Below are 27,288 nucleotides of genomic sequence, written 5' to 3' on the forward strand. Positions count from 1 at the left end.
GTATCTTACAGTTATTAGGTTCTTTAGAAGGACGTAGATCTGGGGATTTATTCTGACGGAATATAGGCTGAACTGGATGGGCAAATATCTTTTTCGGCCTTGCTAACTATGTTACTATGTTACCATGTTACTTGTTGGCTGGTTTGCCATCACTCTTGGGTTCAGCTCATTGAAAACAATCTCAATTAGGCTGAGGTCAGGTGTTTGTGGAGGCCATGTCATCTGACAAGGAACTCCATCCTTCGCCTTTTTGGTAACATAGACTTTACATAGTGTGGAGGTGTGTGTTGAGTCATTGTTCTGTTGCAACACAAATGATAGTCCCATTAAGTGCAAACTAGATGGGATGGCATGTTATTGCAGAATGCTGTGGTAGCCATGCTGAATAAGTGTCTTGAATTTGGAATAAATCACCAACACTGTCACCCTCTAAACACCATCACACTTCCCCCTCCGTGCTTCACAGTGGGCACTTCACGGAGGGCATGGCACATGTAGAAACCATCTGCTCATCTTTTCTTTGTCTCACACAGACATGGTTTTCAGTACAAAAATCTCAAATTTATTTATCAGATTTTCACTAATCCAATGTACAGTTTTTGTTACATAGGTTGAAAAAAGACTCCGGTCCATGAAGTTCAACATTTCTCCACCAATTATATATTCTTTGTTTCTAAATTATCTGTATCCCACAATGGCATTTTTGCTGAGGAAAGCATCAAGCCCTTATTTACCTTGTGTTATAGTGTCTGCTATTACTACCCCTTCTGGTAGGAAATTCCACAGTCTGACTGCTCTAGCTATAAAGAACTAGTGTGAAGCGAATATACTCGTTACTCGAGATTTCCCGAGCACGCTCGGGTGTCCTCCGAGTATTTTTTAGTGCTTGGAGATTTAGTTTTCATTGCCTTAGCTGAATGATTTACAGCTATTAGCCAGGCTAAGTACATGTGGGGGTTGCCTGGTTGCTAGGGAATCCCCACATATAATCAATCAGGCTAGTAGCTGTAAATCATCCAGCTGCGGTGAAGAAAACTAAATCTCCGAGCACTAAAAAATACTTGGAGGACACCTGAGCGTGCTCGGGAAATCTCGAGTAACGAGTATATTCGCTCATCACTATAAAGAACCCTTTGCTATTTAGCTGCCGGAATTGCCTTTCTTCCACCCGTAGTGAGTATAAGGTCTTTGGAAGGAATAAGTCATGTGCCAGTCCTTTGTATTTACCACACATGTATTAATGTATGTCATTAATATATTTATTTATTGGTTGGCCCAAACAAGTCTGTTCTTGTTTGTGGTCTTCAATAGTGGGATCATTGATATAGGCATGCTTCTCCCAGTCTCCTCTGGACAGGTGATATTGAGCTGTATTTGCTACTTGATGTCTGCATCGTTTATGAAGGTTGCTATGGCTGGTTTCACATTTGCGTATCTGTGCGCAGCGTTTCATCGGCATCGATCCTCATGCGTACATATCTTTAACATGTTGTATGCAGGAACATGTTTTTGCATGCGTTCGCTGGCAGATGCGTAAGCATGCGTTGTTTCCGGCATTGCGCCGGGGTGTGGCGAACGCAACATGTTGCATTTTTGGAGGCGTCAATTATGCGCAATCATCCGCATGTGGATGATTGAGGATGGAGTGCATCAAAACAACGCATTACTGTCTATGGTAAAGCAAGCGCACACAAGGACATGCGTATGCTTGCGTTCGATATGCATGGGTACTTTTAATGAGTTTGTCTTGGAAGTGATACACCACCTAATTGCCAGCCCTATAAAAGGAAGTGTGGACACTGCAAGGTCATTACACTCTGGACCCTGTTGATGTGAGCATCAGCCTGATATGTAATTATGGAAGCTTTGAAAATGTCTGTCTGTCTCTGCAGTCTTTACTCTGTACTATTTTTTTTTTCTATTCCTTGTAGACTGTCTGCTGCTCCGGTCCTTCTGCTGTGGTCCTTCTGCTCTGGTCCTGCTGCTTCAGTCCTGCCGGTGCCATCCTGGTGCTGCCATTGGACTACAGGCTGTAAGTATTGGTGTCCATTTTTTTTTTCCTCTTGACAAGTTAAATTTTTCTTCTCTGTTTTCTGTAGTGTTCCACTTGTGCTGCTGTCCCTGGTGCTCCAGTCCTGGTGCTGCTGTCCCTGTTGCTGTGCTGTTGGACTGCTGCCTGTAATGTAAGTATTGGCGTCTTTTTTTTTTTTTTTTCTCTTAACAAGTTTAATTTTTCTTCTCTGGTTTTTTCTGTAGTGTTCCACTTGACTGCTGCCTGCGGTTACAACATTTCCTCATATGAATCATTCCAGTGTGAACATGACACTGATTATGTAATCACATTTGATATACTGATTGGTATGTATTGACTGTCAATACTATACATGTGGTAAATCATGCATTTTCTTTACAGGTACCTGACAGTGGGGAATAGCTGGAGCAGTCAAGTGGAAATTAATCTTCCCAGAGTCGTCGGCCTCAAGCTTCTGAGGAGGAAAGACGAGGTGTAAGTATTCTTTTCATTATCAGAGTTGTAATTGAATTTTTTGTCGGTTTTACTTACCAATTTTTTTTTTCTATTTTTTTCTATAGGGTCCACAACGTGATCGCAAACCAGAGATCGATAATGACACTCTTATTCAGTTAGTGCAAGAGCGAACAGCGTTGTGGGACTCCCATGGTAAGAACCATTCCCACTCAGTCTTGATTCAACGACTCTGGAAAGCAGTGGCAAGATCACTGCTGGATGATTGGGACCGTGCCACACCACATTCCAGAAGGGATTTTTGTAAGTATTTCAATGTGGTCTGATGCGGCACTGAATCTGAAAATGTATGTGCATTGTTTAACAAGTTTTTATTTCAGTGAACCTGAAAATGTATGTGCATTATTTAACAATTTTTTCTTTTTTTTCTTCCTTCACAGTGAAGAGAATAAAAGTCCGTTGGTGTTCGATGAAGGATCGCTTCAACAAGGACTTGAGAGAGGAGATGCGGGTTCGAAGTGGTGCTGCTCAAAGGCTGAGAAAATACAAATATCACTGACAGCTTGCGTTCCTGAGGCCTGTGGTTGCTCAGCGAATGTATCTTTTGTGTTGTCTTATACAGACTGTCTAAAATTTTTTACTAATGTTTTTTATTTATTTTCCAAACAGAACCTGGAGCAGCACTGCAGAACCTGGACCATCCTCTGTGAAGCTGACCTTCATCGACCAGCCAACGAACTGGCCCAATCCCAGTTATCCACCAGCGATGGAGCAACCAGGAAGGCTTCACAGGCTGGCTGGGGATCAGGCAGCCGGGACATCTAGTTTTCCTCTCTCTCAGCCCTCTGCCACTGCTTTATTTGGGTCTGCTCTTCAGCGGCAGAGGGCCTGGGAGAGGCAAGTCTTGCCCGAGTTTGAGTACTTAGGGTCGATCTTCCAGGATGGGAACATGGTGATTGTAGACAGAATGGATAGTGGGTTCACTCTGTTGCACACACTATTCCAGGACATCAACAAACGCCTTGACCACTTGGAAGTTGTCCTTGAGAGACATTTTTTTTCTCTATAGAACGGTGCGTGATGGAAAACATACCGCCTGATCTCCAGCTGAATGTGATGCAGGCCTGCCAAGTTGCTTACAACCAAGCATTACAGCAGCTGTCCCAATATCAGCAGCAGGTACCACCTTCCTTCCATACAGGTCAACAATGGCCAGCACAGCAGCAGTGGCAGAATCCTCCAGCACCTTTCAACACCTCACAAGGACTAGGATACCCATCGGCTCAACCAGCGCAAGTGATGTTTCCAACACCACCACCGCTGGACATTAGGACAGTACCCAGCTTCACCACACAGCCTAGTTCAAGTGCCACCATGCAGTGGAGTGAAGACATGCCTTGAACTTCTATATCTCAGCCAAGTGCAGCACCCCAGGACCGGAACCAAGCAAAACGGCTAGAAACCAGCAAAACCTCATGTAAAAAAACTTTCAAGAAATCAAAGCCACCACCTCAACCCTCACCTGTCCTCCCACCTCAACCATCACCTGTCCTCCCAACTCAACACTCACCTGTCCTAACACTTCAAACCTCAACTGTCCCTGATACTCCGTTTCCAAGTGTGTCCCCACCTTATGCTCCTTCTGTTCCTTTTTCAATCCCTTCCAATGTGTCATTGCCTTCCAATTTGTCAATACCTTCTACTTTGTTTGCCTCTCTTAATTTGTCCTCTTCCCACAATGTTTCATCTGCTTCCAATGTGTCTGACCCACTCCTCCAAGTATCTGCCACTTCCCCTGTAACCACTTCCCCAACCACTCCTAGCCAATCATTCCAGCCCAACAACTCCCAGGTCCAAAATGTCACACCATTGTGCAGAACAAGAAGCAGACATTAATTTTATTTCAACAATGTATTAATGTTGAAATAAACATTGTTTTTAGTTTTGTTAATAAAACACTTTTTTTTGGTTCACAATCACTTTCTCTGTGTTTTATTTATGTATTTATTTAGACATGTGTTAATTAACGGGTGTTACACTCAAGGGGTTTTGTAAAGGTGTTAAGTAAGCAAACATAACAGGTATAAATATAACAGTTACATTTCACTTACACCATTTCATCTTGCCATGCCATACGTCCAATATCAGACACAAAGTAGGCAGCAAATTTATCTCTTGTTTGGGCAACTGCCACTGTAGTCCTCAGAGGGTGATCTTGGTAATCTTGCAATGTTATACGAGTAGGTTCCTCCAGGTTGGGTCGATCTTTAGCCAGGATGTAGCTGTAAAGAACAACACACGCTTTTACAACCTGATCAATACTGTAAATTTTAAGATTAATAGATGTTCCCAAAATGCCCCATTTTGACACCAGCAATCCAAAGGCGAACTCAACAGTTCTTTGTGCCCTTCTTAGTCTGTAGTTAAAAATCCTTTTTGTGTGGTTCAAGTCCCGACTTGAGTACGGTTTGATGAGGTTGGCACACATCTGAAACGCCTCATCCCCAGAACAAATGGCATTGGCGGTCCTTCAGTGTTGGGAAGAGGTTGTGGCTGTGGAAAATTAAAATCATTACCATATAAACGTTGGCCCTTGTCAGAGTTTTTGAAAGTCTATGAGTCATTTCCACGTCCAAATGAGCCAATGTCCACGGCGACAAATCTACTGTTACGATTGGACTGGCGAGCAAACTGGGACCAGGGGCACTTTTCCTGGCCCTAACACTAGGGGGCGACCTAGCTCGCCTTGTTCCCCAGGATACTGCAGATGGCGAGGATGCCGGGACCTCCGCCCTTGCCCTCTCTCCTAGCTGCAGCCCTGCGTATGTCCCCCTCCCCCACCCAGGGAAGAGAGGCCCTACCGTGTACCGCAGTACACCAACCCGACAGACAGGGGAACAAAGACAAGGGTAAAAGAAAATTTCACTCGCGCAAAATATACTTTCACAAATAACAGGTATTCACTAGGGTGTGAAGGATGGGGGAAGAAAATAAGGCAGGTAAGGATGAGGAATTTCCAAACGTACAAACCAAGCAACTGTTGTACAATAAACTCCTCCAGCTCTCCAAACACCAGCTCCTCACTTTCCATATCTATATAGCAAGTGCTAAATCAGACAAGGATCTGTCCAGAAGGCCTAGCTTTTATAGGAGAGAGGAGTGGCTAACTGAGCACAGCTGATTGCAGGGATTTCCACATGGCCAATTAACCCCTGTCCTGCTGAAAGAAAACAAGCACATTTAATAAACCAGAGAAGTGCTTCTTCTCAGCAGCGAAGCAGAAGCCATCGGACGCTGCGGCCTTCTGGTACTGCTCTGTCGTGGTAACTCCGTGACATCTACACTCAGCATCTGCAATCGCCATTAAGACTATAGAAAAGTATTTTTAATAATTGTAATACTCTGATCCACTGCCAGCAGGTTTCAAAATCCTAATATGTTTGCTGTCCACAGCCCCCAAACAGTTGGGAAAATTACAAATTTCCATGAATTTGGCAGCATTTTCCATCCATAGTTCAGTTTATGGGTTGGGGAGGAATTCTCGGTGCAGAAACTCACATAAAGCACGGCATGTTTCACCAACAATCCCTGAAAGCATCGATACTCCAATCCTGAATTGGAAATGTAACGATGATAATGTCTCTCCAGTAGCCAGGAATCTGTGGAAAAGAAAATGAGAAACAAAAATCAGTACACTGCTTAGGGTTAGAGATAGGGTTAGGGCTATTTGTGACAGGAGTTTCTTTTTCAACACTACGTACCTCAGGGTGACCAAGAGACGTTCCTCAGCAGTAATTTCTCGACGGAGCTGTGTGTCCTGCCTGCTGATGGATCCTCTGACACGTTGCAGCAAGTCATGGAAGCTGTGTTGTCACATTCTTGTGAAATCAAAAAATTTCTCAGGGTTTTCACACAGCTCAGTGTACAATGAGTGGTAGGCTCCATGGCTCCCTCAGACTTCAACAATGGGGTGTTGCCAATACTGATGACAACGCCTTCTCCTTCTTTCTCTTCTTTGTTCTTGACAAGCCACAGCAAAGGCATGAGCCAATTTCAAAGACAAATCCAGAATAAGCATGAAGCTCTCTTTGCTAATAAGATCCATCTTTCAGCTAGAAACAGCATCAAAAGACTAGGATTTTATTAGTGCAGTCTGTCTATATATAGAAATCCCATGATACACGCCCATAGGTTGCCTGGTGTCAAGGCAATTGTACTGGCAAAGCATTGGGAACATTGAACACCTGCACGTGAAAAATGCAAAAGCATGCAAAAACGCATACTAACGCATGATGATGCTAATAAAAACGCTGCGTTTGCGTGCGTTTGCGCATGCAGATGATACGCTGCGCACACAAACACAAATGTGAAACCAGCCTATCTGAGGCGCTGTAAAACTGTGATAGGTGAACCTGGTAATTCTGATAAACTTATCTTCTGTAGCAGAGGTAATTCTTGGTATTCCTTTTCTCAGGCGCTCACTATGAGAGCCAGTTACATCAATACAATTGATGGTTTTCATGATTGCAATTGATGATACCGTCAAGGTTCTAGCATGTTTTTCGGATTGACTGACATTCATGTTGTAAAGTAATGATAGACTGTTGCATCGCTTTACTTTTTTGAGTAGTCCTTGCCATGTTGTGGCTTAGAACAGATGTGGAATAGGGCTCATCACTGCATGGAAATAAGTGACAACACTGCCTCAGCAAAACACACCTGATAGTCACAAACATTTTCTGAAGGTCTGTAATTCCACAAATTAAATCTTGACATGTTCATTCAAGTGACTAGCTGATGAAACTGCTTGAGAGAAAAGGAGTGTTAAATTCTCATCAGAGTAAAGGGGAGGGGAATGGCTCTTTAAGGAATCTAGGTTTTACAAGTATCCTGGTTATTTCACACAAGTTTCTTTACTCCCTTTTTCCCAAAATTTGCTGAATGCTGATTCATGGTTTTACTGCTTTCAGACTGAATATACAATGTGTATTTTCCAATAAGAGGGGAACCATTGAATGAATAGGTGTCCACACTTTTGACAGCTACTGAATGTTAAGTAGTAGGGGAAACATGGAAACTTTTACATTGAAAGATACAGTGGTAACTGACATATTATTGCTGACACTGTATTTTTGAAGATGTACAGTACAGACCAAAAGTTTGGACACACCTCATTTAAAGATTTTTCTGTATTTTCATGACTATGAAAATTGTACATTCACACTGAAGGCATCAAAACTATGAATTAAAACATGTGGAATTATATACTTAACAAAAAAGTGTGGAAACAACTGAAATTATGTCTTATATTCGAGGTTCTTCAAAGTAGCCACCTTTTGCTTTGATGACTGCTTTGCACACTCTTGGCATTCCCTTGATGATCTTCAAGAGGTAGTCACTGGGAATGGTCTTCCAACAATCTTGAAGGAGTTCCCAGAGATGCTTAGCACTTGTTAGTAGAGATGAGCGGTGTTCGAGTCGAACTGTTCGCCAATTTCAAATTCGAGCTGTTTTGGGCGGTGTTCGAGTCGTTTGACGAACCCGAACAATTTGCTTAAAATTCGGCTGTTCGAGTTTCTGTTCGATAACTGTTTGTTCACCAAAAGCCTAGCTTGATTTGCACATTAAAACTGTTTATCATTGTTAATGGACTGTTTCAGTGTATAGTGGGTGGGGGGTTGGCGGGGCGGGGGATAGATCTGTGCTGAAATAACGCCGATCTCCATTTTTTTTTTTTTCCCACATTTACAGAGGGGCGCTGCAGTCTCTCAGCCTATGCAGCAATGCAGACAAGCAAGTGCATGTGTCATTGGCTGTGTATGTCACATGTCACTCCTTGCCCAATGAGAACCAGCCATTTGCCCCGTTGTCACCATTTCCTCACTGCTGCAGCATAGTGTTAGACGGCACCGCTGCTGCTGTGGGCACTATACAGTCAAAGAGTCTTTTTTTGCCAGCGAATTTTCTGAGAGATAGGTTTAGGGAGTCAGGAGTTGGGACTAGTTGTAATATCAGCCCTTTTCAGGGTAGGTTACAGCAGTTCATAGCACTGTTTGCCAGGTAGGTCTGAGCCAGTGCTGTGCAAGTGTTAGTCACAGCATTTGGTGTAATCTAGCTCAGCCAATCCTTTTGGGCTAGTAGCATTGTCTGATAGTCATCTGAGTAGCCCGCCTGTGAAGCTAGCTACACCGCCTGTGTATCTCAATTTTTATGGCATCTAACCCAGTAAATGGTTTTGGGGTTTTGGGCCTAGTAGCATTGTCTGCACGTCAGCAGAGTAGCCCGCCTGTGAAGCAAACTATACCGCCTGTGTATCTCTATTTTCACTGCATCTAATCCAGTTGATAGTTTTGGGCCTAGTAGCATTGTCTGCACGTCAGCAGAGTAGCCCGCCTGTGAAGCTAGCTACACTGCCTGTGTATCTCAATTTTTACGGCATCTACAGTAAATCGTTTTGGGCTTAGTAGCAGTGTCTGCACGTCAGCAGAGTAGCCCGCCTGTGAAACAAACTATACCACCTGTGTATCTCTATTTTCACTGCATCTAATCCAGTTGATAGTTTTGGGCCTAGTAGCATTGTCTGCACGTCAGCAGAGTAGCCCGCCTGGGAAACAAACTATACCGCCTGTGTATCTCTATTTTCACTGCATCTAATACAGTTGATAGTTTTGGGCCTAGTAGCATTGTCTGCACGTCAGCAGAGTAGCCTGCCTGTGAAGCTAGCTACACCGCCTGTGTATCTCAATTTTTACGGCATCTAACCCAGTAAATCGTTTTGGGGGTTTGGGCTTAGTAGCAGTGTCTGCACGTCAGCAGAGTAGCCCGCCTGTGAAACAAACTATACCGCCTGTGTATCTCTATTTTCACTGCATCTAATCCAGTTGATAGTTTTGGGCCTAGTACCACAGTTTGTCCACTCAGTTCTGCTCGGTTTTCATCCATCGGTTGTTGTGCCAACAACTTCAGATACAGAGTTGCCAATTAAGCACTAAAATGAGTGGCAAAAGGCCTGCTGCTGGTGGAAAGGGAAATAGGCGTGTTGGAAAGGGAAAAAAAGGTTGTGTCCGTGGGGTAGGTGGTAAAGCAACAGTAACATCTACAGAAGAAAGACCATCTTCCAGCCAAAGTAAGATGTCTACTTCTTTTCGTGGACAATCTGATATGATCCCTTTCTTACGACCATCGCTACAAGCATCGCCAAAAATTCCAGATGAGGCACAAAAACAGCAGGTGCTTGAACGGATATCAAGTGCTCGCTCAAGTGGGCTCTCCTCCATGTCAACTTCAACATCACAACTACTCCAGTCCTCAGAGTTGTCACCCCAATCGCACTCACTTGCTTCCTCACAGCTCCCAATCTCCAGCTGCCCATCTGAGCATGGTTGAGTCTGTAGAGCTGTTTACGCATACTATAGCCTGGGAATCAGAGGTCTGCTCCAGAACTTCTGTGAATCCAGACGAGGAAATGATCTGCACTTATGCCCAGAATCTTTGTGAGTCGGATCCAGGCCCAGATGAAGAAGGTTCTGAGCATAATGTAGACCCTCGTTCCCAAACTGTAAGTCCTGTTGGTGGAGACAATGAGGAAGATGATTATGAGACTGAGATACCTGATTGGAAAGAAAACTTGACTTTTCGGTCGGGGCAGGAAGAGGTTGGCTCTGAGGACGACGGGTGTGAGAACACACAGGATGATGATGATGAGGTTGTAGACCCCACTTACTGTCAACCCCCAGTCGGCCAGTCCATGAGGTCGGCAGAGGAGCTGGAGGAGGATGCTAGTGAAGAGTCTGACGACGAGGTAACGGTGCGCCTTCGTGGACAGAGACGGAGTACTGGAAGCACGTCAACAACTGCATCCTCAACCCCAATTGTGCCCTTAGACCAGAAGTCGTGGTGGCTCTTCAGGTCGCACGGGCTCTAAGCCTTGCATAGCCTGGGCATTTTTTGACATCGCAAAGGATGACCCAACTCATGTTGTCTGTAAGATTTGTCAACAAAATCTCAGTAGGGGCCAAAAAATCACTAGCTTGAGTACTTCATGCATGAACCGTCACATGGATATGAGGCATAAGTTTCAGTGGGAAGCTCACTGTGCTACAATGCGGCCTAGTGGGCCGGGTCAACCACCGTCTGCCCCATCAAGTGCATCCGTGTCCTCTTCATCCTCTGTGACTGTGGGTACAGCAGTCGCACATGGTTTTGGAAGCAGACCTTCCACCTCTTTACCCGCAACAGCCAGTGTGATGGGCAGGTCATCAGGACATTTGCAAGTGGAAACACCTGCTGGTGTTGAGCGCTCTCCGACATCGACACCACATTTTGATCAAGGCAACATAACATCTCCGCCTGCACCTTCCTCACAGACCAGCAGTTTGCCAGGGACACCCTACTCAACTGCGTCTAAGCACGGCAGCCAGCCCTCAGTCCCTCAGATGTGGACAAGTAAAAGACCATTTCCTCCAAGCCATGACAAAGCTAAGAGGTTGAATTTCTCCATCTGCAAGCTGTTGGCTACAGAAATGCTGCCTTTCCACCTGGTGGACACAGAGGATTTTCGAGACCTTATGTCCGTCGCAGTGCCCCAGTACCAGATGCCCAGTCGCCACTACTTCTCAAAGAAAGCTGTGCCTGCGCTACACCAGCATGTCGCACACAACATCACCGCTTCCTTGAGAAACTCTGTGTGTGACGGTGCATCTCACCACAGACACTTGGACGAGTAGACATAGACAGGGGCGTTACATGTCTGTGACTGGGCACTGGGTAACTACGGCGACATCAGGAGAAGGGGCTGCTGTCCAAGTCTTGCCGTCCCCACGAGTTGCTCGTCGATCCTCTGTATCTAGAAGTTCCTCCACTGCTTCTGCCTCCTCAACCTCCGCTAGGTCCTCCACCTGCACCCAAAGACTGTCTGGTAATGAAACCCGCGTTGTAACTGCGCAGAAGGAATCCTGCACACCTCCTCACTATGCTGTCACCAGGGCTCAACGGCATCAGGCAGTGTTTACATTGAAATGTCTGGGAAATGTGAGTCACACAGCTGAGGAGTTGTGGTCAGCTCTGGAGACCGAGTTCCCTCAATGGTTGTCTCCACTCAACCTGCAGCCAGGGAAGGCCATGTGTGACAATGCTGCAAACCTGGGTGCGGCCCTTTGCCGGGGCAATGTCACACATGTCCCTTGTATGGCTTACGTTTTGAACCTGGTTGTCCATCAATTTTTATCCCACTATCCCTGACTAGATGGGCTTCTGCAGAGGGCACGGTCGCTGTGTGCTCACTTCCGCCGTTCGCATCCCGCAGCTCGACTGTTGTGGATTCTGTTTTTGGGCTCCCTCTGGTGGTTACAAGTGGTACTGGGTGACTTTGGTGGGTTGTGGTCTCTGGTTTCCACCTGTCCATCATAGGCTGGGTGTCATGAATCCCCAATGGCTAGGGATAGCACAGGACAAGCAAAGTACAAATAGATAACGGACGAGCTCTAGGGTGATGGAACCTAGGCTGACCGCTGCCCTACGCCTGACAAACGCAACTAGAGATAGCCAGGGAGCGTGCCTACGTTGGTTCTAGACGCCACGCACCAGCCTAAGAGCTAACTAGTACTGCAGAGAAAATAAAGACCTCACTTGCCTCCAGAGGAATGAACCCCAAAAGATATAGTTGCCCCCTCACATGTATTGACGGTGAAATGAGAGGAAGGCACACACATAGAGATGATATATATAGTTTTAGCAAATAGAGGCCCGCTGTAAACTAGAAAGCAGAACGATACAAAAGGGGACTGAGCGGTCAGCAAAAAACCCTAATCAAAAAAAACCATCCTGAGATTACAAGAACCCATGTGCCAACTCATGGCACATGGGGAGAACCTCAGTCCACTAGAGCTACCAGCTAGCATAGAGACATAATAAGCAAGCTGGACAAAAAAACCAAACAACTGAAAATCAGCACTTAGCTTATCCTGAAAGATCTGGGAGCAGGTAGGCAGGAACCAAACAGAGCACATCTGAATACATTGATAGCCGGCAAGGGAATGACAGAAAGGCCAGGTAAAATAGGAAACACCCAGCCTCTGATGGACAGGTGGAAACCAAAGGCCACAACCCACCAAAGTCACCCAGTACCAGCAGTAACCACCAGAGGGAGCCCACAAACAGAATCCACAACAGCTGGGTGTTTCCTATTTAACCTGGCTTTCCTGTCATTCCCTTGTCGGCTATCAATGTAATCGGAGTGTCTCTGTTTGCCTCTGCTACCTGCTCCTATAATCTGCTGGACAAGCTAAGTTCTGATTTTCCTGTTTTTTGTGTTTTGCCTTATCATGTTTTTAGTCCAGCTTGCATACATATGAATCTTTGCTGCTGGTTGCTCTAGTGGGCTGAAATTACTCCCCATGTACCATGAGTTGGCACATGGGTCCCAGTAATTTCAGGATGGTTTTTTGAAGAAAGGGTTTTTCGCTGACCGCCTAGATCTCTTTTGTATCCTTCTGCTATCTAGCTGTAGCGGGCCTCATTTTGCTAAAACTGTTTTCATACCTGCGTATGTGCCTTCCTCTTAATTCACCGTCATTATATGTGGGGGGCTGCTATCCCTTTGGGGTATTTCTCTAGGAGGCAAGAGAGGTCTGCTTTTCATCTTCTAGGGGAAGTTAGTTCTCCGGCTGGCGCGAGACGTCTAGAGTCCCCGTAGGTACGTTCCCCGGCTGCTGATAGTGTTTGTGTTAAGTTCAGGATCGCGGTCAGCTCAGGTTCCATCACCCTAGAGCTTGTCCTATTTTTGTGCTTGCCCTTTTGGTGATTCCCTGCCATTGGAATCATGACAGTATAGCCGGCCAGAAAGTTTGGGCTGAAGCAGGAGAAAAAGAAGTGTTGAGGGGGATTTTTTTTTTTCTTTCCTCAGAGTTTTGCTGCCTAGCCCTTAATTGCTGTCTAGCTGCTTCTTACCTCCTCTTAACCCTTGAATGGCTCTGACCTTAGCTGTTTAACATGGATGTCCAGAGTTTGGCTTCCAGCCTGAATAATCTTGCTGCTAAGGTTCAAAACATACAGGATTTTGTTGTTCACACTCCTATGTCTGAACCTAGAATTCCTATTCCAGAGTTTTTTTCTGGAGATAGATCTACCTTCTTGAATTTCAGGAACAATTGTAAATTGTTTCTTTCTTTGAAATCTCGCTCCTCTGGAGACCCTGCTCAGCAGGTCAAGATTGTTATATCTTTCCTGCGGGGTGACCCTCAGAATTGGGCATTTGCATTGGCACCAGGGGATCCTGCATTGCTCAGTGTGGATGCGTTTTTTCTGGCACTGGGATTGCTCTATGAGGAACCTAACTTGGAGATTCAGGCTGAAAAGGCTTTATTGGCCCTCTCTCAGGGGCATGATGAACGGCAAAATTATAGGCGGAAAAATGGATTGTGTTTTTATTGTGGTGATTCAGCTCATGTTATATCAGCATGCTCTAGACGCACAAAAAAGGTTGATAAATCTTTTGCCATTAGTACTCTGCAGTCTAAGTTCATTTTGTCTGTAACTCTGATTTGTTCACTGTCATCCATTTCCGTCGATGCCTATGTGGATTCGGGCGCTGCCCTGAGTCTTATGGATTGGTCATTTGCCAAACGCTGCGGTTTTAGTCTGGAGCCTCTGGAAGTTCCTATTCCTTTGAAGGGAATTGACTCTACACCATTGGCTATGAATAAACCACAGTACTGGACACAAGTGACCATGCGCATGACTCCCGTTCATCAGGAGGTGATTCGCTTCCTTGTACTGTATAATTTACATGATGTACTAGTGCTTGGTCTGCCATGGTTACAAACTCATAATCCAGTCCTGGATTGGAAAACAATGTCTGTGTTAAGCTGGGGATGTCAGGGGGTTCATGATGATGCACCTCTGATTTCAATCGCTTCATCTACTCCTTCTGAGGTCCCTGCGTTTTTGTCTGACTATCGGGATGTTTTTGAGGAGCCTAAGCTCAATTCGCTCCCTCCTCATAGGGATTGTGACTGTGCTATAGATTTAATTCCTGGCAGTAAGTTCCCTAAGGGTCGTTTATTTAATCTGTCAGTGCCAGAGCATACTGCTATGCGGAATTATATTAAGGAGTCCTTGGAAAAGGGACATATTCGTCCATCTTCGTCCCCTCTGGGAGCAGGTTTTTTTTTCGTGGCTAAAAAAGATGGTTCCCTGAGGCCTTGTATAGATTATCGCCTTCTGAATAAGATTACAGTCAAATATCAGTATCCATTGCCATTATTGACTGATTTGTTTGCTCGCATTAAGGGGGCTAGGTGGTTCACTAAGATAGATCTTCGCGGTGCGTATAATCTTGTGCGGATAAAGCAGGGTGATGAGTGGAAAACCGCATTTAATACGCCTGAGGGCCATTTTGAGTATTTGGTAATGCCTTTTGGACTTTCTAATGCTCCTTCAGTCTTTCAGTCCTTTATGCACAATATTTTCCGTGAATATCTGGATAAGTTTATGATTGTGTATTTGGATGATATTTTGGTTTTTTCTGATGACTGGGAGTCTCATGTTCTACAGGTCAGGAAGGTGTTTCAAGTCCTGCGGGCCAATTCTTTGTTTGTGAAGGGCTCAAAATGTCTCTTCGGAGTTCAGAAGATTTCTTTTTAGGGGTACATTTTTTCTCCTTCTACTATTGAGATGGATCCCGTCAAGGTTCAGGCGATCTGTGACTGGACACAACCTACATCTGTTAAGAGTCTTCAGAGGTTCTTGGGTTTTGCTAATTTTTATCGTCGTTTCATTGCTAATTTTTCCAGTGTTGTTAAACCTTTGACTGATTTGACTAAGAAAGGTGCTGATGTTGCTGATTGGTCTCCTACGGCTCTTCTGCTCCTGTGTTATGTCAACCAGATGTTTCACTTCCTTTTCAGGTTGAGGTTGATGCTTCCGAGATTGGAGCGGGGGCGGTTTTGTCACAGAGAAGTTCCGATGGCTCGGTGATGAAGCCATGTGCGTTCTTTTCTAGAAAATTCTCGCCCGCCGAGCGCAATTATGATGTGGGTAATCGGGAGCTTTTGGCCATGAAGTGGGCATTTGAGGAGTGGCGTCATTGGCTTGAGGGTGCTAGACATCGTGTGGTGGTCTTGACTGATCACAAAAATCTGATTTACCTTGAGTCTGCCAGGCATCTGAATCCTAGACAGGCTCGTTGGTCATTGTTTTTTTTCTCGTTTCAATTTTGTGGTCTCATACCTGCCAGGTTCAAAGAATGTGAAGGCAGATGCTCTTTCCAGGAGTTTTGTGCCTGACTCTCCTGGAGACTCTGGGCCTACTGGTATCCTTAGGGATGGGGTAATATTGTCCGCCGTCTCCCCAGACTTGCGACGTGCATTGCAGGAGTTTCAGGCGGATAAACCTGATCATTGTCCACCAGAAAGACTGTTTGTTCCGGATGATTGGACCAGTAGAGTCATCTCCGAGGTCCATTCTTCTGCATTGGCTGGTCATCCTGGAATATTTGGTACTAGAGACTTGGTGGCCAGGTCTTTTTGGTGGCCTTCCTTGTCAAGGGATGTGCGTACCTTTGTGCAGTCTTGTGAAGTGTGTGCTCGGGCTAAGCCTTGCTGTTCTCGGGCCAGTGGGTTGTTGTTATCCTTGCCTATCCTGAAGAGGCCTTGGACGCACATTTCCATGGATTTTATTTCAGATCTCCCTGTCTCACAGAAAATGTCCGTCATCTGGGTTGTGTGTGACCGCTTTTCTAAGATGGTTCATTTGGTACCCTTGCCTAAGTTGCCTTCCTCCTCTGAGTTGGTCCCTTTGTTTTTTCAGAACGTGGTTCGTTTGCATGGGATTCCGGAGAATATCGTTTCTGACAGGGGATCCCAGTTTGTGTCTAGATTTTGGCGGACGTTTTGTGCTAAGATGGGCATTAATTTGTCTTTCTCGTCTGCATTCCATCCTCAGACGAATGGCCAGACGGAGCGAACTAATCAGACCTTGGAAACTTATTTAAGGTGTTTTGTTTCTGCTGATCAAGATGACTGGGTTGCCTTTTTGCCGCTGGCCGAATTTGCCCTTAATAATTGGGCTAGTTCTGCCACTTTGGTTTCTCCTTTCTTTTGTAATTCGGGGTTTCATCCTCGTTTTTCCTCTGGTCAGGTGGAGCCTTCGGATTGTCCTGGAGTGGACGTGGTGGTGGACAGGCTACATCAGATTTGGAATCAGGTTGTGGACAATTTAAAGTTGTCTCAGGAGAAGGCTCAGCAGTTTGCTAATCGCCGTCGCCGCGTGGGTCCCCGACTTTGTGTTGGGGACTTGGTGTGGTTGTCTTCTCGTTTTGTCCCTATGAAGGTCTCTTCTCCTAAGTTCAAGCCTCGGTTCATCGGTCCTTATGAGATCTTGGAGATTCTTAACCCTGTGTCTTTTCGTTTGGATCTCCCAGCATCGTTTGCTATTCATAATGTGTTCCATCGGTCGTTATTGCGAAGGTATGAGGTGCCCGTTGTTCCTTCTGTTGAGCCGGTGCTGGTGGAGGGAGAATTGGAGTATGTTGTTGAGAAGATCTTGGATTCTCGTGTTTCCAGACGTAAACTCCAGTATTTGGTTAAGTGGAAGGGTTATGGTCAGGAGGAAAATTCCTGGGTGGTCACCTCTGATGTTCATGCGACTGATTTGGTCCGCGCCTTCCATAGAGCTCACCCTGATCGCCCTGGGGGTTCTCGTGAGGGTTCGGTGACCCCTCCTCAAGGGGGGGTACTGTTGTGGATTCTGTTTTTGGGCTCCCTCTGGTGGTTACAAGTGGTACTGGGTGACTTTGGTGGGTTGTGGTCTCTGGTTTCCACCTGTCCATCATAGGCTGGGTGTTTCCTATTTAACCTGGCTTTCCTGTCATTCCCTTGCCGGCTATCAATGTAATCAGAGTGTCTCTGTTTGCCTCTGCTACCTGCTCCTATAATCTGCTGGACAAGCTAAGTTCTGATTTTCCTGTTTTTTGTGTTTTGCCTTATCATGTTTTTAGTCCAGCTTGCATACATATGAATCTTTGCTGCTGGTTGCCCTAGTGGGCTGAAATTACTCCCCATGTACCATGAGTTGGCACATGGGTCCCAGTAATTTCAGGATGGTTTTTTGAAGAAAGGGTTTTTCGCTGACCGCCTAGATCTCTTTTGTATCCTTCTGCTATCTAGCTGTAGCGGGCCTCATTTTGCTAAAACTGTTTTCATACCTGCGTATGTGCCTTCCTCTTAATTCACCGTCATTATATGTGGGGGGCTGCTGTTATGACCCCAATGGCGAGGGTCTCAGAGGAACGTGGAAGTCTGCAGAATACAAAAATCCAGCTCATAGGGCAGTGGTAGCTGGGTTGACCATATATCTACTCCTAACGCCAACACTAGAAGTAGCCGGGGATCATTCCTACGTTGATTCTAGATGACACGCTCCAGCCGGAGAATCTAGCTACCCCTAGTAGAGGAAAACAAAAGACCTTTCTTGCCTCCAGAGAAGGGGACCCCAAAGCTGGATAGAAGCCCCCCACAAATAATAACGGTGAGGTAAGAGGAAATGACAAACACAGAAATGAACCAGGTTTAGCACAGAGAGGCCCGCTTACTGATAGCAGAATAAAGAAAGGTAACTTATATGGTCAACAAAAACCCTATCAAAATCCACACTGGAAATTCAAGAACCCCCGAACCGTCTAACGGTCCGGGGGGAGAACACCAGCCCCCTAGAGCTTCCAGCAAAGGTCAGGATATATATTTGGAACAAGCTGGACAAAAATACAAAACCAAAACAAAATAGCAAAAAGCAAAAAGCGGACTTAGCTGATATAACTGGAACCAGGATCAGTAGACAAGAGCACAGCAGACTAGCTCTGATAACTACGTTGCCAGGCATTGAACTGAAGGTCCAGGGAGCTTAAATAGCAACACCCTTAACTAACGACCCAGGTGCGGATAAAAGGAATGACAGAAAAACCAGAGTCAAAAAACTAGTAACCACTAGAGGGAGCAAAAAGTAAATTCACAACAGTACCCCCCCCTTAGTGAGGGGTCACCGAACCCTCACCACGACCACCAGGGCGATCAGGATGAGCGGCATGAAAGGCACGAACTAAATCGGCCGCATGAACATCAGAGGCGACCACCCAGGAATTATCCTCCTGACCATAGCCCTTCCACTTGACCAGGTACTGAAGCCTCCGCCTGGAGAGGCGAGAATCCAAGATCTTCTCCACCACGTACTCCAACTCGCCCTCAACCAACACCGGAGCAGGAGGCTCAGCAGAAGGAACTATAGGCACAATGTACCGCCGCAACAAGGACCTATGAAATACATTGTGAATAGCAAACGACACAGGAAGATCCAGACGAAAAGATACAGGATTAAGGATTTCCAATATCTTGTAAGGCCCAATAAAACGAGGTTTAAATTTGGGAGAGGAGACCTTCATAGGAACAAAGCGGGAAGAAAGCCATACCAAATCCCCAACGCGTAGTCGGGGACCCACACCGCGGCGGCGGTTGGCAAAGCGCTGAGCCCTCTCCTGTGACAACTTCAAGTTGTCCACCACATGATTCCAGATCCGCTGCAACCTATCCACCACAGAATCCACCCCAGGACAGTCAGAAGGCTCCACATGACCCGAAGAAAAGCGAGGATGGAAACCAGAGTTGCAGAAAAAAGGCGAAACCAAGGTGGCGGAACTAGCCCGATTATTAAGGGCAAACTCAGCCAACGGCAAGAATGTCACCCAATCGTCCTGATCAGCAGAGACAAAACACCTCAAATAAGCCTCCAAAGTCTGATTGGTTCGCTCCGTCTGTCCATTAGTCTGAGGATGGAAAGCAGACGAAAACGACAAATCAATGCCCATCCTACTACAAAAGGATCGCCAGAATCTGGAAACGAACTGGGATCCTCTGTCTGACACAATATTCTCAGGGATGCCGTGCAAACGAACCACGTTCTGGAAAAACACAGGAACCAGATCGGAAGAGGAAGGCAGCTTAGGCAAAGGAACCAAATGGACCATCTTTGAGAAGCGATCACATATCACCCAGATAACGGACATGCCCTGGGATAGCGGAAGATCAGAAATGAAATCCATGGAGATATGTGTCCAAGGTCTCTTCGGGACAGGCAAGGGCAAGAGCAAACCGCTGGCACGAGAACAGCAAGGCTTAGCTCGAGCACAAGTCCCACAGGACTGCACAAATGACCGCACATCCCTTGACAAGGAAGGCCACCAAAAGGACCTGGCCACCAGATCTCTGGTGCCAAAAATTCCCGGGTGACCTGCCAACACCGAGGAATGAACCTCGGAAATGACTCTGCTGGTCCACTTATCCGGGACAAACAGTCTGTCAGGTGGACAAGACTCAGGCCTATCAGCCTGAAATCTCTGCAACACACGTCGCAGATCCGGAGAATTAGCTGACAAGATAACTCCATCTTTAAGAATACCAACAGGATCAGCGACTCCAGGAGCATCAGGCACAAAGCTCCTAGAAAGAGCATCGGCCTTCACATTCTTTGAACCTGGTAAATACGAGACAACAAAATCAAAGCGGGAGAAAAACAATGACCAGCGGGCCTGTCTCGGATTAAGGCGTTTAGCAGACTCGAGATACATCAGATTTTTGTGATCAGTCAAGACCACCACACGATGCTTAGCACCCTCGAGCCAATGACGCCACTCCTCAAATGCCCATTTCATGGCCAACAACTCCCGATTGCCCACATCATAATTTCGCTCGGCAGGCGAAAACTTCCTAGAGAAAAAGGCACAAGGTTTCATAACAGAGCAACCAGGGCCTCTCTGCGACAAAACGGCCCCTGCTCCAATCTCTGAAGCATCCACCTCAACCTGAAAGGGAAGTGAGACATCGGGCTGGCACAAAACAGGCGCCGAAGTAAACCGGCGTTTCAACTCCTGGAAAGCCTCCACGGCAGCAGGAGCCCAGTTAGCTACATCGGAGCCCTTCTTGGTCATATCCGTCAAAGGTTTCACAATGCTAGAAAAATTAGCGATAAAACGACGGTAGAAGTTAGCGAAACCCAAGAACTTCTGTAGACTCTTAACTGACGAGGGCTGAGTCCAATCAAGAATAGCTCGGACCTTGACTGGGTCCATCTCCACAGCAGAAGGGGAAAAAATGAACCCCAAAAAGGGAACCTTCTGTACACCAAAGAGACACTTTGAGCCCTTGACAAACAAAGAATTTTCACGCAAAATTTTAAAGACCAACCTGACCTGCTCCACATGCGAATCCCAATTATCAGAAAAAACCAAAATATCATCCAGATAAACAATCAAAAATTTATCCAGATACTTCCGGAAAATGTCATGCATAAAGGACTGAAAAACTGAAGGCGCATTGGAGAGCCCAAAAGGCATCACCAAGTACTCAAAATGACCTTCGGGCGTATTGAATGCGGTTTTCCATTCATCACCTTGCTTAATGCGCACAAGGTTGTACGCACCACGAAGATCTATCTTGGTGAACCACTTGGCACCTTTAATCCGGGCAAACAAGTCAGACAACAGCGGTAAAGGATACTGAAATTTGACAGTGATCTTATTTAAAAGCCGATAATCAATACAAGGTCTCAAAGATCCGTCCTTTTTTGCCACAAAAAAGAATCCCGCACCAAGAGGGGAAGAAGACGGACGAATATGTCCTTTCTCTAGAGACTCCTTGATATATGAACGCATAGCGGTATGTTCAGGTACCGACAGATTAAACAGTCTTCCCTTAGGAAATTTACTGCCTGGGATCAAATCTATAGCACAGTCACAGTCCCTATGAGGAGGCAGTGCACTGGACTCAGACTCACTGAAGACATCCTGATAATCAGACAAATACTCCGGAACTTCCGAAGGCGTAGAAGAAGCAATAGACACAGGCAGGGAATCCCCATGAATACCACGACAGCCCCAACTTGAGACTGACATAGCCTTCCAGTCCAGGACTGGATTATGGGTCTGTAACCATGGCAGCCCTAAAACAACCAAATCATGCATTTTATGTAAAACCAGGAAACGTATCACCTCGCGGTGTTCAGGAGTCATGCACATGGTAACCTGTGTCCAATACTGCGGTTTATTTGCTGCCAATGGCGTAGCATCAATACCCCTAAGAGGAATAGGATTTTCTAATGGTTCAAGAGTAAAACCACAGTGCTTAGCAAATGACAGATCCATAAGACTCAGGGCAGCACCTGAATCTACAAACGCCATGACAGGAAAAGACGACAGTGAGCAAATCAAAGTTACAGACAGAATAAATTTAGGTTGCAAATTACCAACGGTGACAGGACTAACAACCTTAGCTATACGTTTAGAGCATGCTGAGATAATATGTGTAGAATCACCACAGTAGTAGCACAAGCCATTCCGGCGTCTATGAATTTTCCGCTCATTTCTAGTCAGGATTCTATCACATTGCATTAAATCAGGTGTCTGTTCAGACAACACCATGAGGGAATTTGCGATTTTTCTATCACATTGCACCGAATTAGGTGTCTGTTCAGACAACACCATGAGGGAATTTGCGGTTTTGCGCTCCCGCAACCGCCGGTCAATTTGAATAGCCAGTGCCATAGTATCATTCAGACCTGTGGGAATGGGAAAACCCACCATAACATTCTTAATGGCTTCAGAAAGGCCATTTCTAAAATTAGCGGCCAGTGCACACTCGTTCCAATGTGTCAGCACGGACCATTTCCGAAATTTTTGGCAGTACACTTCAGCCTCGTCCTGCCCCTGAGACATAGCCAGCAAGGCCTTTTCTGCCTGAATCTCAAGATTGGGTTCCTCATAAAGTAAACCGAGCGCCAGAAAAAACGCATTAATATCAGCCAATGCCGGATCTCCTGGCGCCAGCGAAAAAGCCCAATCCTGAGGGTCGCCCCGTAAGAACGAAATAACAATTTTTACTTGCTGAGCAGAGTCTCCAGATGAACAGGATCTCATGGACAAAAACAATTTACAATTATTCACAAAATTCCTAAACTTAAACCTGTCTCCGGAAAACAGTTCAGGAATTGGTATTTTAGGTTCTGACCTAGGATTACTGATAACATAGTCTTGTATGCCCTGCACACGAGTAGCCAGCTGGTCCACACTTGTAATCAAGGTCTGGACATTCATGTCTGCAGCAAGCATAGCCACTCTGAGGTAAAGGGGAAAAAGAAAAAAAAAAAAAAAAACTCAGAATCTTCTTTCTTATAATCCCTCTTCTGCAATGCATTAAACATTTAATACTGGCCTGGCAAACTGTTATGACCCCAATGGCGAGGGTCTCAGAGGAACGTGGAAGTCTGCAGAATACAAAAATCCAGCTCATAGGGCAGTGGTAGCTGGGTTGACCATATATCTACTCCTAACGCCAACACTAGAAGTAGCCGGGGATCATTCCTACGTTGATTCTAGATGACACGCTCCAGCCGGAGAATCTAGCTACCCCTAGTAGAGGAAAACAAAAGACCTTTCTTGCCTCCAGAGAAGGGGACCCCAAAGCTGGATAGAAGCCCCCCACAAATAATAACGGTGAGGTAAGAGGAAATGACAAACACAGAAATGAACCAGGTTTAGCACAGAGAGGCCCGCTTACTGATAGCAGAATAAAGAAAGGTAACTTATATGGTCAACAAAAACCCTATCAAAATCCACACTGGAAATTCAAGAACCCCCGAACCGTCTAACGGTCCGGGGGGAGAACACCAGCCCCCTAGAGCTTCCAGCAAAGGTCAGGATATATATTTGGAACAAGCTGGACAAAAATACAAAACCAAAACAAAATAGCAAAAAGCAAAAAGCGGACTTAGCTGATATAACTGGAACCAGGATCAGTAGACAAGAGCACAGCAGACTAGCTCTGATAACTACGTTGCCAGGCATTGAACTGAAGGTCCAGGGAGCTTAAATAGCAACACCCTTAACTAACGACCCAGGTGCGGATAAAAGGAATGACAGAAAAACCAGAGTCAAAAAACTAGTAACCACTAGAGGGAGCAAAAAGTAAATTCACAACAGGCTGCTATCCCTTTGGGGTATTTCTCTAGGAGGCAAGAGAGGTCTGCTTTTCATCTTCTAGGGGAAGTTAGTTCTCCGGCTGGCGCGAGACGTCTAGAGTCCCCGTAGGTACGTTCCCCGGCTGCTGATAGTGTTTGTGTTAAGTTCAGGATCGCGGTCAGCTCAGGTTCCATCACCCTAGAGCTTGTCCTATTTTTGTGCTTGCCCTTTTGGTGATTCCCTGCCATTGGAATCATGACACTCGACGACTTGCATCTCTACAGAAGTCGTTGGGCTTGCCAGTTCACCGGCTGAAATGCGATGTGCCCACACTGTGGAATTCAGCATGACCATTCTGGTGATTTACATGCTGGAGCACACCTTACACAGTGTTCGGAGTCAGGTGGTGGAACAAGAGGAGGAGGAGGAACAGGAGGAGTCGTATGTGGAAGGGATCATATCTCCAAGGTCAAGAAGGTTGGCAGCACCAAGGCTGCTGGCATTGGAGGCTGGGGGAGAGGGATTACTGAGGGCTCATGGTAGCAGCCAAACTGTTGAGGAAGGTGCAGGAGGCGAGGAAGAAGTGGAGGACGAACTGGCGCTGGGCATGGAAGACTCATCAGATGAGGGAGACCTTGATCAAATTTCTGTTGTGCGAGGTTGGGGGGAGAGGGCAGACGATGGAAGCATGATTCTCACCTCGCCACCACCAAGACAACAAGGACTTGGTCCTCCTGGATGCACAAGACACATGAGTGCCTTCTTGCAGCACTACCTGCAACATGACCCTCGGATTGTCAGAATCCGAAGTAATGCTGACTACTGGGTTGCCACACTCTTAGATCCCCGGTACAAAAGCAAATTTGGCAAAATAATTCCTGCCATAGAAAGGGATTCACGCATGCAGGAGTATCAGCAGAGACTGTTACAGAATCTAACATCTGCTTTTCCACAAAACACCAGTGGTGCACGTTGTGAATCTCTGAGTTCTAACTTGCCAACCGTGGGACTATCGAGTCATCACTCAAACCGTAACATCGTATCTGGTGGTAACAGCAATTTTTTCCAATTGTTTCAAGATTTTTTTAGACCATCCTTTGCAAGGCCACAGGAGACAAGAAGTCTGACGCACAGCCAACGCCTAGAGAGGATGGTACAAGAGTATCTCCAAGTTAACATCGATGCCATGACTGTGGAACTGGACCCTTGCTCATTTTGGACTTCCAATCTTGAAAAATGGCCTGAGCTCGCCACTCACGCCTTGGAAATCTTGTCGTGCCCCGCAGCCAGCGTTCTCCCTGAATGTGTGTTCAGCGCTGCTGGTGGTGTGCTGACAGATAAGCGCACGCGGCTGTCCATTGACAATGTAGACAGACTAACGTTCATCAAGATGAACAAATCCTGGATCCACAAGGACTTTTCTACCCCTGTGTCATCTTGGGGAAATTAAAAGCTTGATGATTTTTAAAAATCACCTCACCAACCGTTTTAAAAACTCTGGCGAAATTGATGCCACTTAAGTGGTGTCTGTGGCCGAATTTTTGGAAAAAATGGAGACTCTGTGATTTAGTCTCCTTGCTGAGTTTTACATGACGTTGCCATCGTCCATTCCAAGTGGGTGGGGTCATCTGCAGAGTTGTTTACTCATACTATGGCCTGGGATTCAGAGGTCTGCTCTAAAGCTTCAGTGTCTGCTAGTCAGCAGAGTAGCCCAGCCACCCACCGCCTGTTTACCTAAGTACTATTTTTAACAGCATCTGGCCCAGGAAATCCTTTGGGGCCTAGTAGAATTTGGTGCTACTCAGCAGTGTACTTCACCCATGAAGCAAGCTACACCGCCTGTTTACCTAACTACTATTTTGTAATGGCATCTAGCCCAGGAAATGCTTTTGGGCCTAGTAGAATTTAGTGCTACTCAGCAGCGTACCCCACCCATGAAGCAAGCTACGTCGCCTGTTGATCTAATTACTAATTTTTAACTGATCTAGCCCAGGAAGTCGTTTTGTACCTAATAGCATTTTGTGCTACTCAGCAGAGTACCCCACCTATGAAGCAAGCTACACCGCCTGTTTACCTAACTACAATTTTTTTATGGTATTTGGCCAAGGAAATCCTTTTGGGCCTAGTAGCAATTTCTGCTACTCAGCAGAATAATGTCCATTCCTTGTGTTCTTTAGCCCAAACAAGTCTCTTCTGCTTGCTGCCTGTCCTTAGCAGTGGTTTCCTAGCAGCTATTTTACCATGAAGGCCTGCTGCACAAAATCTCCTCCTAACAGTAGTTGTAGATATGTGTCTGTTGCTAGAACTCTGTGTGGCATTGACCTGGTCTCTAATCTGAGCTGCTGTTAACCTGCGATTTCTGAGGCTGGTGACTCGGATAAACCTATCCTCAGAAGCAGAGGTGACTCTTGGTCTTCCTTTCCTGGGGCGGTCCTCATGTGGGCCAGTTTCTTTGTAGCGCTTGATGGTTTTTGCCACTGCACTTGGGGACACTTCCAAAGTTTTCTCAATTTTTCGGACTGACTGACCTTCATTTCTTAAAGTAGTGATGGCCACTCGTTTTTCTTTACTTAGCTGCTTTTTTCTTGCCATAATACAAATTCTAGCAGTCTATTCAGTAGGACTATCTGCTGTGTATCCACCAGACTTCTGCACAACACAACTGATGGTCCCAACCCCATTTATAAGGCAAAAAATCCCACTTATTAAACCTGACAGGGCACACCTGTGAAGTGAAAACCATTCCCGGTGACTACCTCTGGAAGCTCATCAAGAGAATGCCAAGAGTGTGCAAAGCAGTCATCAAAGCAAAAGGTGGCTACTTTGAAGAACCTAGAATATAAGACATATTTTCAGTTGTTTCACACTTTTTTTTTTAAGTATATAATTCCACATGTGTTAATTCATAGTTTTGATGCCTTCAGTGTGAATGTACAATATTCATAGTCATGAAAATGCAGAAAAATCTTTAACCCCTTTCTGACATATGACGTACTTTCCCATTGAGGTGGGGTGGGCCCGTATGACCACTGACGGGATAGTACGTCATATGCGATCAGCCGCGCTCACGGGGGAGCGCGGCCGATCACGGCCAGGTGTCAGCTGACTATCGCAGCTGTCATCCGGCACTATGTGCCAGGAGCGGTCATGGACCGCCCCTGGCACATTAACCCCCGGAAAACCGTGATCAAACATGATCGCAGTGTTCCAGCGATTAAGGGAAACATCATGCAGGGAGGGGGCTCCCTACGCGCTTCCCTGAGATCCTCGGAGCAACGCGATGTGATGGCATTGCTCCGAGGGTCTCCTACCTCCTTCTCCCTGCAGGCCCCGGATCCAAAATGACTGCGGGGCTACATCCGGGTCCTGCAGGGAGGCGGCTTACCAGCGCCTGCTCAGAGCAAGCGCTAGTAAGCCTGCAGCCCTGCATGTCAGATCGCTGATCTGACACAATGCTGTGCAAATTGTCAGATCAGCGATCTGACACTATAAAATGATGCCCCCCTGGGGCAATGTTGTAGTGTAAAAAAAAAATATTCAGATGTGTAAAAAAAAAAAAAAAACCCTAAATAAAGAAATAAATATATATTGTTCCCATAAATACATTTCTTTATCGAAATAAAAAAACAATAAAAGTACACATATTTAGTATCACCGCATCCGTAACGACCACACCTATAAAAGTGTCCCGCTAATTAACTAATTAACCCCTTCAGTGAACGAGGTAAAAAAAAAAAAAAAAAGAAGCAAAAAACAACACTTTATTATCATACCGCCAAACAAAAAGTGGAATAACACGCGATCA

The sequence above is a fragment of the Ranitomeya variabilis genome, chromosome 1 (genome assembly GCF_051348905.1).
Source record: "Ranitomeya variabilis isolate aRanVar5 chromosome 1, aRanVar5.hap1, whole genome shotgun sequence".
Lineage (NCBI taxonomy): Eukaryota > Metazoa > Chordata > Amphibia > Anura > Dendrobatidae > Ranitomeya > Ranitomeya variabilis.